The 12,093-nt window shown below is 43.4% G+C and overlaps 1 protein-coding gene across 2 annotated transcripts in view; it reads right to left on the bottom strand.

Moving 5' to 3' along the window:
* LOC133492446 (protein-tyrosine kinase 2-beta-like) overlaps positions 1-1,966 on the bottom strand; it is an 89,465-nt gene extending 87,499 nt beyond the window's left edge. For both annotated transcript variants that reach the window (XM_061804645.1, XM_061804636.1), the window contains exon 1: positions 1,747-1,966. The gene's annotated coding sequence lies outside the window, so the exon portion shown is untranslated. The remainder of the gene's footprint in view (positions 1-1,746) is intronic.
* Between the last annotated feature and the right edge of the window lie 10,127 nt (positions 1,967-12,093).

Genomic DNA, 12,093 nt, shown 5'->3' with positions numbered 1-12,093 from the left:
CTCTACCGAGCTTATATCCTTCCAATGCAGATCCTTGGTGCATCAAAAAAAGATACTTCAAAAACTTGGAACCACAATTTGCTGGCAATCGCAATGTTTGTGACTTGTGTACTGATTATCACCGAAACCTGGGTTCATCAGCACATACCTGATACTAGCATGGAGCGAGCAAGTCTCTGGTAAGAGCATGGGGGAAATGGGGGGAGGGGGGGGGGTGGACTCTGTTTGTATGTGGACAACAAATGGTGCAAAAATGGGACTAATGTGGACAGGGATTGCTCTCCTGATCTTGAGTCCATGTCTGTAAAATGTCAACCTTTTTTTTCGACCGAGAGAACTAACAGGAGTGTTAATTACAGCTGTGTATAAGCCACCCAGCGCTAACGTAAACAAGGTGATCTCCATCTGCATGACACCATAAACAAACATCAGAGAGCTCACCCTGATGGTGGCCACATAGTACCAGGAGTCTTTAACAGGGCCAATCTTAAGACCGCGCTCCCCACATTCTATCAACACCTTAAATGTTCCACCAGAGGAGAGAATACTTAGGATCATGTCTACACCAACATCAAGCACGCGTCCAGAGCCATACCACTCCCCTACCTCGGCCATTCCGACCACTTTTCCCCTTCTTTCCCCTTTCTGCTCTCCCCAGCCCATTATCCCCTCAGGTGTATGGACAGTAATTTCCTGGTGTGATAATCTTCATCTTCTTTTGAAGGACTGTTTCACACAAATGAACGGGGACTTTTTTCAGACAACAGGACTTGGAATCACATTACTGTTACGACCTTGGACTACATTAAGTGTTGTATCATTAATTTACCTGTGGACAAAAAAAAAATAAACCCTGCATACCACCCAGGACCGTACACACCTCAGAGGCTGTGATACTGCCCACAGGTTAGGTGACAGCGACCTCTACAGGTCTGCTCGACCTGATCTGAAAAGAGGTGTTAAAAAAGCAAAAGTGAATTATAAAATATAGAGTCCCACCTGTCCAGCAACAATATGCGGGAGGTGTGGTAGGAAATTTGCAACATCATAAATTTCAGAGGCTGTGCTACAACACCAGAGAACATGAGTGCAACACTGGGAGAAGAGCTAAACAGCTTCTTTCACCACTTTGAAAAAGCACCCATGAGCCCTGCTCTGCTGGCACCCTCCCTGCTCCTGCAAACCCACGTTCACTGTTGGTGAGCATGAAGTCAGCCAAGTGCTCCTGGCAGTGAACCCCAATATTCTTGCTTCATTGGTCCACTTTTCCACTGACTTTACCGAAAACTTCATGCATTTAAGTACTTCGCTGTATGTGGGTAGTGAGTAGATCAAGCATCGATTAGAGGAGGCCAGAGCTGTGTGGGTTATGGCACAGTATGCATGGTTTACTGTAGTAGAGCGGTGATGAAGTGTTTTTTTTCCCTGGTACGAAAGTTGATATGCTGCTTGTATTTAGGGAGTTCATATTTGAGTTTGGCTTTATTAAAATCTCCTAGAATAATGAGGGGTGAGTCTGTTTATTTTTTTCAATTTCATTTACTTATTCGGCGAGTGTTAGCAGTGACCCACTATATTATATACTATATTATAAAAAAAACTTCAAGTGTAAAGGAGGCAAACTCATGTGGCGAGTACAGTGGGTTACAGTTCAAAAACACGATTATAAAAGTGTGCTGCAGTGTGTGCTGAGTTGTGTGACATCCATGCACCATTGTTCGTTGATAGAGAAGCTTATCACACTACCTTTTATTGTCCCTGCCAACTACGCTGGTGAAGATCAAAGCCAGGGAGCATAACAACTTCGTTGGGGACACTCCCACAAAGCCAAGTTTCAGTGAAGCACAGGGCGGTGGAATGTCCGAAATCATTGCAGGTCTTCATCAGAAAATGATGCTCCTCCATTTTGTTGGGAAGGGAGTGTAGATTCACCGGGTGGCTCGACGAGAACGCAAATCTGTGTCCTCTCTTTAGGAGCCTCACTTTTATGCTGGCTCGCTTCCTTCTGTGACATCACCTCCCCTTCTATCCACTAAAGACTGCAGTCACTGCCTCTGTGATTATTTCGGGGAAAAACTGAGCAGATTTGTGAGAGTTAAAGAAAAGTCCCACAAAAATTCCCTGAATGTTAGAAAGTCTTCCCTCGTGTATGTCAACGAAAAAAATATATATATAGATCAGGGGTTCCCAGACTTTTTTACCTCAAGATCTACTTTTCAAGCAGCCAGCCTCTTGCGAGGAGGGGGGGGATGATGATGATGCTCCCAATCCGTTTTAAGGTTAATGTTATGTTGCCTCCTATATTTAAAATACAGTATTAGCTTTTTGTGCGCTGTATTGTCTGTACTTTTATCCTGGATCAGGCTGTGCCAACGTGGAATTTTAAAATTACACACTGTAGCACCCAAGAAAAGTAGTCGGAGGCGGAGTGTTGAACACAGGAGCAAATCTCATTTTAATGCAGACATCAACAGAGTGAACCCATTACGGCGGGAACTCTCTAACACACTAACACCAGAAGTCGTAACTACCAATCATGTCTGTGCGGAACCTCGTAACCTAACTCGAGGTCCCAGAGGTGAATTATGTAAAGCACCACACAAGCCCCCCCAGAATTCACCTACAGTGAAAAGCCCTGTGCCATGGAGGGACAATGGCCCGACCCCGACGGGTGTGCACTACCGGGGACAAGGAGGGGCGGGGCCGCACAGTCCATTGAGTCAAGGGGCCCGGGGCCTGCAGGGTCGAGGGGAAAAGCTGGCCCCCCCAACCCCAAAGGACGAGGACATCAGTCCTTCCTTGGGGGCACACCTGAGGCTGAGCATGAAGCTTATCCAACCAGTTGCCATCCGTCAAGCTGGCACGCAGGGCTGTTTTCATGGAGCGGTGGAAACCGTTTGCCTGGGGGTGAATGGCAGTAGTGCGGTGCATCTTGAGCCCCAAACTCTCAGCGACTGTGTTCCAGAGTTCGGAGGTAAACTAAGGGCCACAGTCAGAAGAGAGGTTGGACGGCGTCCCGAAGCGCGCAACCCACGTACCGATGAACGCCCGGGCCACGTCCGACGACGTCATCGAGGAGAGGGGAACGGCTACGGCCCAGCGGGTCGTCCTGTCCACCATGGTGAGCAAGTAGGTGAAACCGTGCAAGGGAGGAAGCGGACCCACCAAGTCGATGTTGACGTGGTCGAACCTCCTCTCGGGGACAGTGAAGAACTCCAAGGGGGCTTTTGCGTGACGATGAACCTTAGCACGCTGACAGGCCACCCAGGTCTGCACCCTGTGGTCCGAGGCCTGGTCCGCTCGGGAGTAGTCAAGACCCAGATGCACAGTGCCGACGACCGCCCTGGAGAGGCAGTCTGCGACCACATTGGATTTGCCGGCGATGTGTTGAATGTCCATAGTGTACTCCGAGATGTTTGACAGTTGGCGTTGCTGGTGAGTGTACCAAGGCTTGGCCACCTTGGACATGGCGAAAGTGAGGGGTTCGTGGTCCACATATGCCTTGAACTCACGGCTACCAGTCGGGAACGGAAGTGACGGATCGCCAGCCAGAGGCCGAGGAGCTCCCTATCGAATGTGCTGTATTTGCGTTGCCTGGGGACCAGCTGACGGCTGAAAAAGGCAAGCGGCTGCCAAGCGCCGCTGACCCACTGTTCGAATATGGCCCCAACGGCATAGTCTGACGCGTCGGTGGTGAGACCGACGGGGGCCCCGGAGGACGGGTAGGCCAGCATAGCAGCCTGGCTCAGCACGGCACCCCGAAAACACGAGGAGCTGGCAACGAGGATGTCGTCCAAATAGACGAACACGAAGGGCAAGTCTCTGAGCACCGAATTCATTAACCGTTGGAAAGACTGGGTCACATTTTTGAGTCCAAATGGCATCCTCTGAAACTCGAACAGCCCAAACGGTGTGACTACAGACGTCTTGGGAACGTCTGCTACTTTGTCTTCAGACCAGACCTTTCCCACTCTGAACAGATAAAATCTCGTCCATTATAAAACACATTGATGGGCTGCGTAAGTACTGTAACATTTCTAATTGTGAGTGTACGTCTTTAAGAGGGGGTGGCTGGCGGGTTTAAGGTAAACTCGGAAAAGAGAGTATGGCGGAGCAGCGGTCGTTGTTAGAGAAAGTTCCGTGTGCTGCCTAAAATAAACTTGCGGCTTCTTTTCATTTTTTACAGTATGCATGTGAATTGTGCCATTGGATGTAACAACCAGTCATTCCTCACTCATTGAATCACATTGCAAAATACCACAAACTGAATAGTTGTATGTTATACTTTCATTTTGCATTGGATTTTTTTTTTTTTTTTTGCGCACACAACGCAGAATATCTGCGAGACTGCATCATCAGTGCACAATTGCACACGCGCGCAGTTTCTAGGGACCATTTGCTAACTTAAAAAAAAAAAAAAAAAAAAAATGGGGGGCACGGCGTCCCGCGACGGACCAAGACTGTCTAGCGATCGACCGATCGACGCATTCAGGACCCCTGATATACATAGTACTAGGGAGCACCTGACCTTACCTTACCTTACTACGCGGATAGATCCCACAAGCAGTCTCCAAATCTTGAAGGTTCCATGGACGTCTTTTATGGATCTTGAGTTTCAGTTCTTTCCGTAGATTTTCAGTTGAATTCAAGTCAGGTGATTGGCCTGGCCATTGTAGCATCTTTTTTTTTTTTTTTTTTTTTTTAAACCAATTGAGAGTTTCCTTGGTAGTATATTTTGGATCATTATCCTGTTGAAATACCCACACTCGTTTCACTTTCATCATACTTGTAGAATGCAGAAGATTTTTTGTCACAAATTACATTTGCCCATTCATCCTTGCTTCAATAATGTAAAGTTTACCAATAACATTTGCTGGAAAGCAGCCCCACACCATCATGTTCCCACCACCGAAGTTCAAAGTTGGTATGGTGTTTTTAGGCTCATGTCCAGTGGCATTTCTCCGCCAAACGTAACGTACATTATCACATCCAAACAGTTAAATTTTGCTCTTATTAGACCAAATGATATTGTCCCAGTATTAAACTGGCTTGTCCACATGTTGTTCTAGAAACTTTATACAAGCTTTGACATCCTGTTTGTTCAGCAACGGGAGCTCGTGTGGAAAACATATATGCAGGCCATGGCGGTGGAATGCATTACTTTCTTTTCGTTGTGACAACGGTACCTGGTAATTTCAGGGGGCTCATGTACAGAGACATTTCCTTTTGAAACATGGCGTACGCTCAAAACCCTAACCTGGAAAACGTTGTAAGCACAAAAATATACGAAGGACTCCAAGTAAATTTCCTTCATACATCTCAATCAATGTTAAATTGAATGTACATGTTGGAATACCTGACCCTTCCCTGCTCACGCCCACATTTGAAAATGCAAATCATATTTGAGTGGACCAAGCATCTGAGATCCTAATCTAATACTAGCAGGAGAGAAGATGCCAGAAGAATGGAGGAAAGGTGTCCTAGTCCCCATTTTTAACAACAAAGGTGATTTTCAGAATTGTGGAAACTACTGCAGAATAAAGATGATGAGCCACAAAATTAAGTTATGGGAAAGAGTAGTGGAGGCTAGACTCAGGACAGAAGTAAGTATCTGCGAGCAATAGTATGGTTTCATGGCTAGAAAGAGTACCACAGATGCACAATTTGCCTTGAGGATGCTCGTGGAAAAGTACAGAGAAGGTCAGAAGGAGCGCTGTCGTCACAAGGCTGTGCCTTTGGCATTATTGCCATCTAGTGGTTGTAACAGGTCACAACACATCTATGCAGTCCCGTGTGTCATGATTGTTACACTTCTTTCAACTGTTCAGACTCTTTTGTCTCGGAGAGCAAAACCCATCCAAGCCGACATTTTCCGCTTCTATGCAAGTGTTGACATTTCTTCTCAGTTCCTATCAGATAGATGTTGTAGGGATTTGCGAGTTTGGAACCTACGTGTGTTCACGAGTCGAGGAAGATATGACCAATGATTAGAAAAAGTTAACAGCAAATGGATTTATTACAAAGGAATGTGCATTACAGACGTCCGGGTCTTATCTAGGTATCTGCTGCACACGAGACGTGTGTCTTCTGGCAGGTTAGCCAAAGAAGAAGACAAAATCTGCCCGTTAACACAAGTTTTTTATATGTATGGGTCCATGGTAGAAGTGGCTGCCCCCCTACCCCGCAGTCTAGTCCTTCCATGTAGCTTCAACTCTGCATGTAATTCTCTTCACGACATTCACCCCACCCCAAAAGCTCGACATATGTCTGTGTAATTGATTTGCTTGCTAAGAAAATAAAAAAAAAAACGAAAAAAAAAATCTGTGATTGTTCTGATATGACATATTAAAATTTCCCACAAAATACAGAATTGTCCCAGAGACCTTGAACGATACACGTCAATGTGATAAAACGAGAGCAAACTGTGTCTGAATTTGTATGTGTGGAGTTGATTGGCTCAATTACGCTTGTTATTGTTCTTGCTCTTTCGGGATTAATGGTAAGAACGCTACTACGGTGCCATCGCTGAAATCAGTCGTGAAGACGTATCTTCAATGTTTCTCCATCCACTCAAAAGGCTTTTCAGGGCTTAAACATATGTTTTGAGTCCCTCAATTGATCGTTTTTTAATCACCTAATTGGTATTCGTTTGTGTGACATGTTGACGGCTGGAATCATACACTCACCAATAAATAAACAAATAAGGAAAGAGTCCCAGAGCAGCTCTTCTTTATTTTTAGTTTGATTTGACCCCACTTCATTCATTTGGGTTCTTGATCATTTTCCAGTTTCCTTAGAAGTTCTGAAATGAGGGCCAACAATTCACCAAGTACAGAGAAACTTGGGATGCAGTGGCATAATACCAGTAAAGTGGCCATCATGAACAGTTATGATCCTTTGACAAGTCACACATATCAACACCAAACTGATTGGGAAAAACAATAAGTAGTAAAACTAATAGTTTCACTTCATGACCGGAACAGTTGACAGCATGTCTTAGTTCAGTTCAATGACGTAGAATAAAAACTCCCCCCAATCCCCTGTAACGTGGTCAACTACCGGTCAGGGCAAAACATTGCTTTGGGTACTATTTCACGTGAAAGTTGACGTCATTGACATCCTTACAATTGTACATTGTGAAACATAATAACATCGAATTTAATAGGAATATGATTTAGCTTTTTTGTTGCACTGTTGACTGTCAAAACCGTGCAGGTGGTCGCAAAGAAGTAACTTTTCACCGGTAAGTGTGTTTCAGCTTAACCTTCACAATTAATTATGATATATTTATCATATAATTTTCCATAACAATGTGTGTATGTTGACCTTACCTGAATCCCTGACCAGAAGTTAAAGCCTGTTGACCATGGCGGAACCAATGATGGATGCAGAATGCGCAGTCCACTTTTTATTCCATGTCATTGGTTCAGCTAGAAAAGTAGTGACACTGGCAAGCATGAGCCTCAAGGCTGCAGACAACTTCTAGCATGGTGGGAGTCAACTGTCATTCCACTCATCAAATAATTCTACTTCCTTATGTTCACGTGCGATATCCAATATAAGATTAAAACATATATGTTTAAAATCTGTGTTACATAAATTGGGAGCCAGCCAGTTCAGGGTGTACTTCGCCTCTCGTCTAATAATAGCTGGTATCGGCACCAGTATGCCCACGATCTTCCACATCACCTCTCTCATTCACGCATATATATTCTGTTTTACTTTGGCTCATCTTCATTCCTCTCCTTTCCAGTGCATGCCTCCATCTTTCTAATTGTTCCTCCACCTGCTCCCTGGTTTCACTGCAAATCAGATTGTCATCTGTGAACATCATGGTCCAAGGGGATTCCAGTTTAACCTCATCTGTCAGCCTATTCTTCCCACCGCAAACGGGAAGGGGCTCAGAGCTGATCCCAGATGCAGTCTCACTCCCACCTTAAATTCTTCTGTTCAGCTGCCCTCATTCATGTCCTGTACTATTCTAACATATTTTGCAGCCACAGCAGACTTTCGCATGGAGTACCATAGTTCCTTTCGTGGTACTCTCTCATAGGCTTTCTCTAGATACGAGCTTCGGTGGCGGATACGAAGCTCGGCTAAAGGTTTGTGCCGGAAGTGACATTTCAAATTTATAGTTAATAGTTGGCTTGTTATGTAATTGTATTGTAATGGATTTTGTCTGTTGACATTGTCATTATAGGTTTGCAAAAACACAAAATTGTTCTTAAAAATGTTCTGATGGGAATGTAATCCGAACCTTTTCATCAACCTTATAACTTCAATGAATGACACTGATTGACCACAGTGCATACATCTGATGTTGCTCACAGTGGTCAAAGGGAGCACTTATGGCCTTAGTGTGTTTGCTCAGACACGTAAAAAATTCGAGGGAACATTGAATGTGACCCTATTCACATCATATCCATTCAATTCAGTTTATCACAGGTGGACTCCAAACAAACTATAGAAACGTTCAAGGATGATCAGTGTAAATATGTTTGACCTGAGCTTTATGGCAAAGGCTGTGAATTTGTGTGTACATGTAATTTTTGTTTTTGTCTTTTTATTTTTGGAATGGAATGAAGATTTTTTTTTTAAATCCAGTTTGGAATAAGGGTGTAACAAAAATTGGGTTAAAATGAAGAACTGTGAATGCTTTCTGTATACAATGCTTGTACATGTGTATTAACAATTATTTAAATTCATCATTTTGTATGGCTAAACATTTAGGTAGTCACATTGACCTATGAACATTTTGGGTATACCCAAGAAGCAAAGGCAACAGATGGGTTAATTACTCCTTATATTGCCATTTTCAGGTTACACGCGACAAGTCCAGTGGGGTATGACATATTCACTCTGCTAGGATGGGAGCAAAACTGGTTGTGGAAGACGAGGTGGAGCAAACATCAGAAGTGCTATTATCAATCACTGATAGGAAAGCATTGCTTCAGTTGGATTGCAGGATTGCAAATATTACTAATTCTACTAGGTCTCTTTAATAACTAGGTAACCTTATTCTTGGGGCAACATATTTGAAACAGCATGTATAACTGGCGCTCTACATCACGAGAACTACATCCACATTGATTAAACACTGGTACTAACTGTATACTGAGATTGAAATAAGGATTTAAGATGTCAGAATTTTTCGTAGTATATTTCTAAATGTGCTATTGATGTGAAATTTTCACCAGATATAAATTATGTCAGAAATTAAGTAGTGTGAAATAATGTGAAACGACATCCAGACAGGGAGATGCACAAAGGTATTGAAACCCGATACAACATTTTAAATCTATCACTAATCAAACACTAATGCAACCTTTTGTTAGTGCAAATGAATGTCAGTTGGTTCAGTCTTAATTGATGGCCCACAAAAATGTATTATTGCCAAGGTGGGTGTCAAGACACATCTCATTATGGGTAAAAGCAAAGCGCTTTCTCAAGATCATCACAAACTACTTGTTGCAAATCATAATAATAGCATTACAGTATCATCATCATACCAACGTAAACAGTCTTTGCTTCGATAACGGGCTCCTCGAGAGATTTCTGACAGAGGAGTGCAAAGGATAATTAGAAAAGTTGTGCAAGAGCCAAGGACCATGTGGACCACTTCAAAAACACTTGGAATTAGAAGGTACTGTCATCACAAGGAAAAAGGAATAATACTATCCCCAGCCATGGACTGTTGCACGCTCAACCCGCAAAACTTAATTACTGTAGTGGGGAGCTTAAAACTCATTTAGTTTGCTGAACAACATTTAGAGAAGCCAGCTAAATACTGGGATATAGTCTGGTCTGATGAAAGCAAAACATTCTGTTTAAATTCCATAATCCACACCATGTTCGGAGGAGAAATGGCACTGCACATCACCCTAAAAAGACCAAACCATACCAACAGTAAAGTTTGGAGGTGGGAACATGATGGTGTGGGGCTGCTTTTCAGCAAATGGTACTGGTAAACTTCACATTATTGAAGGAAGGCTGAACTCAATTGGTTTCAAAGAAAAAAGAAAGATGCAAGAATAGCCCAGCCAATCACCGAAATTGAATAAAATTGAAAATCTATGGTAAAAAAATGAAACTCAAGATCCAGAATAGAAGCTCATGGAACCTGCAGGATGAAGTCTGCTTGTGTGAAGGAATGGGCCAAAATCACATGGGAGCGATGCATGCAACTTCTTCTTTGATGGCTTTCTAACTCCCCCCTTACTATTCATTGACACTTCCTGGTCCATCACACTTCTCACCTCTTCTACTCTTTCTTCTCTCTCATTTTCTTCATCAACTTCTCAAAGTATTCTTTCCATCTATTTAGATCTACTAGCACCTGTCAACACATTTCCATCTCTATTCTTAATCACCCTTCCCTGCTCCACATCCTTCCCATCTTTAACCCTCTGCCTGGCCAGCATGTAGAGATTCTTTTCTCCTTCTTTTGTGTCCAACCTAGTGTACATGTTGTCATATGCCTCTTGCTTAGTCTTCGCCTCCTCGAAATTTGCCCTACGTCAGATTTGAATGTACTCCTTTCGCCTCTCCTCAGTTCTCTCAGTGTCCCACTTCTTCTTTGCTAATCTGTTTCCATGTATGAATTCCTTTATTTTGGGGTTCCACCATGAAGTCTCCTTCTCCCCTTTCCTTCCAGGACACACACCAAATACTCTCCTGGGTCTCTCTGATCACCTTGGCTGTAGTAGTCCAGTCTTCTGAGTCCTCCTCCTGTCCATCGAGAGCCTGTCTCACCTCTCTCTGAAAGGTCGCACAAAATTCTTCCTTTCTCAGCTTTCTACCGCATCGTTCTCTGATCTACCTGTATCTTCCTAATCTTCCTACCCACCACCAAAGTCACCCGACACAACATCATCCTATGTTGTCGAGCTACACTTTCCCCTACCACTTCCTCACTGTCAGTATCCTCCTTCAGATTACATCGTTTGCACAAAATGTAATCCACATGCGTGTTTCTATCTCCCCTCTTCTGGTCTCACTATGTTCCTGCCTCTTCTGTAAAAAAAAAGGGTTCACCACTGCCATTTCCATCCTTTTTGCAAAGGCCACCACCATCTGTTCCTCAAAGTTCCTTTCCTGGTTGTCGTATTTACCCATCACTTCTTAATCGCCCCAGTTTCCTTTACCAACATGTCCATTACAATCTGCACATTACAATCTCAACTCTCTCTCTGTATGGGATACTCAGAACTTCTTCATCTAGTTCCTTACAGAATTTCTCTTTCACCTCTAGGTCACATCTTACCTGTGGAGCATAGCCGGTAATCACATTACATAACACCCTCAATTTAAAATTTCAGCCTCATCACTCGATCTGATAAACTTTTCACCTCCAAGACATTCTTAGCCAGCTCTTCCTTTAAAAAAAATCCCTAGTCCATTTCTCTTCCTGTCAACTTCATCGTAAAATAAAATTAACGCTGCCCCTAAACTTCTAGCCTTACTATCGTTCCACTTGCTCTCTTAGATGCACAATATATCAACCTTACTAATTCCTAATCATCATGTCAACCAACTCCTGAGCTTTTCCTGTCATAGTCTCAGCATTCAAAGTCCCTACGCTCAGTTATAGGCTCCTTGCATTCTTCTTCATCTTTTGCCGACAAATTTGCTTTCATTCTCTTCTGTGTCTTCGATCCACAGTAGCAGAATTTCCACTGACACCCTACAGGTTAACAGCAGGCATTGTTAACCCAGGCCATGACCAATAGGGTATGGGATTCTTTAGATGAACGCTTCTATTTGTTTGGAAAAGTTTTAAACTGGATGCCCTTCCTGACGCAACCCTCTGCATTTATTTGGAACCGGCCTACAAATTGCACTGGTTTCTGCATTATGTTAATGACTTGAGCTTATCTCCCTCAATAGCAAAGATCTCTCCCTTCTTGTTCCACTCCCAAACCAGCGCTGTCAACATAAAAAACACATGCTCTCACAAGTGCGCCTTCTACATGGCGGTAACCAATCAGAAGAAAGGGGATGGTCTTAACCAAATACAGACAAATTGGATACAAAACTTGATTAATATAGAAGTAGCTGTCAGAGAGTTCTTTTCTGGGCACAAACATGACGAAA

Source organism: Syngnathoides biaculeatus, chromosome 2, assembly GCF_019802595.1.
Source record: "Syngnathoides biaculeatus isolate LvHL_M chromosome 2, ASM1980259v1, whole genome shotgun sequence".
NCBI lineage: Eukaryota > Metazoa > Chordata > Actinopteri > Syngnathiformes > Syngnathidae > Syngnathoides > Syngnathoides biaculeatus.
The sequence above is the reverse complement of the archived record's forward strand: the minus strand, read 5'-3'. Positions and strand labels throughout refer to the sequence as shown.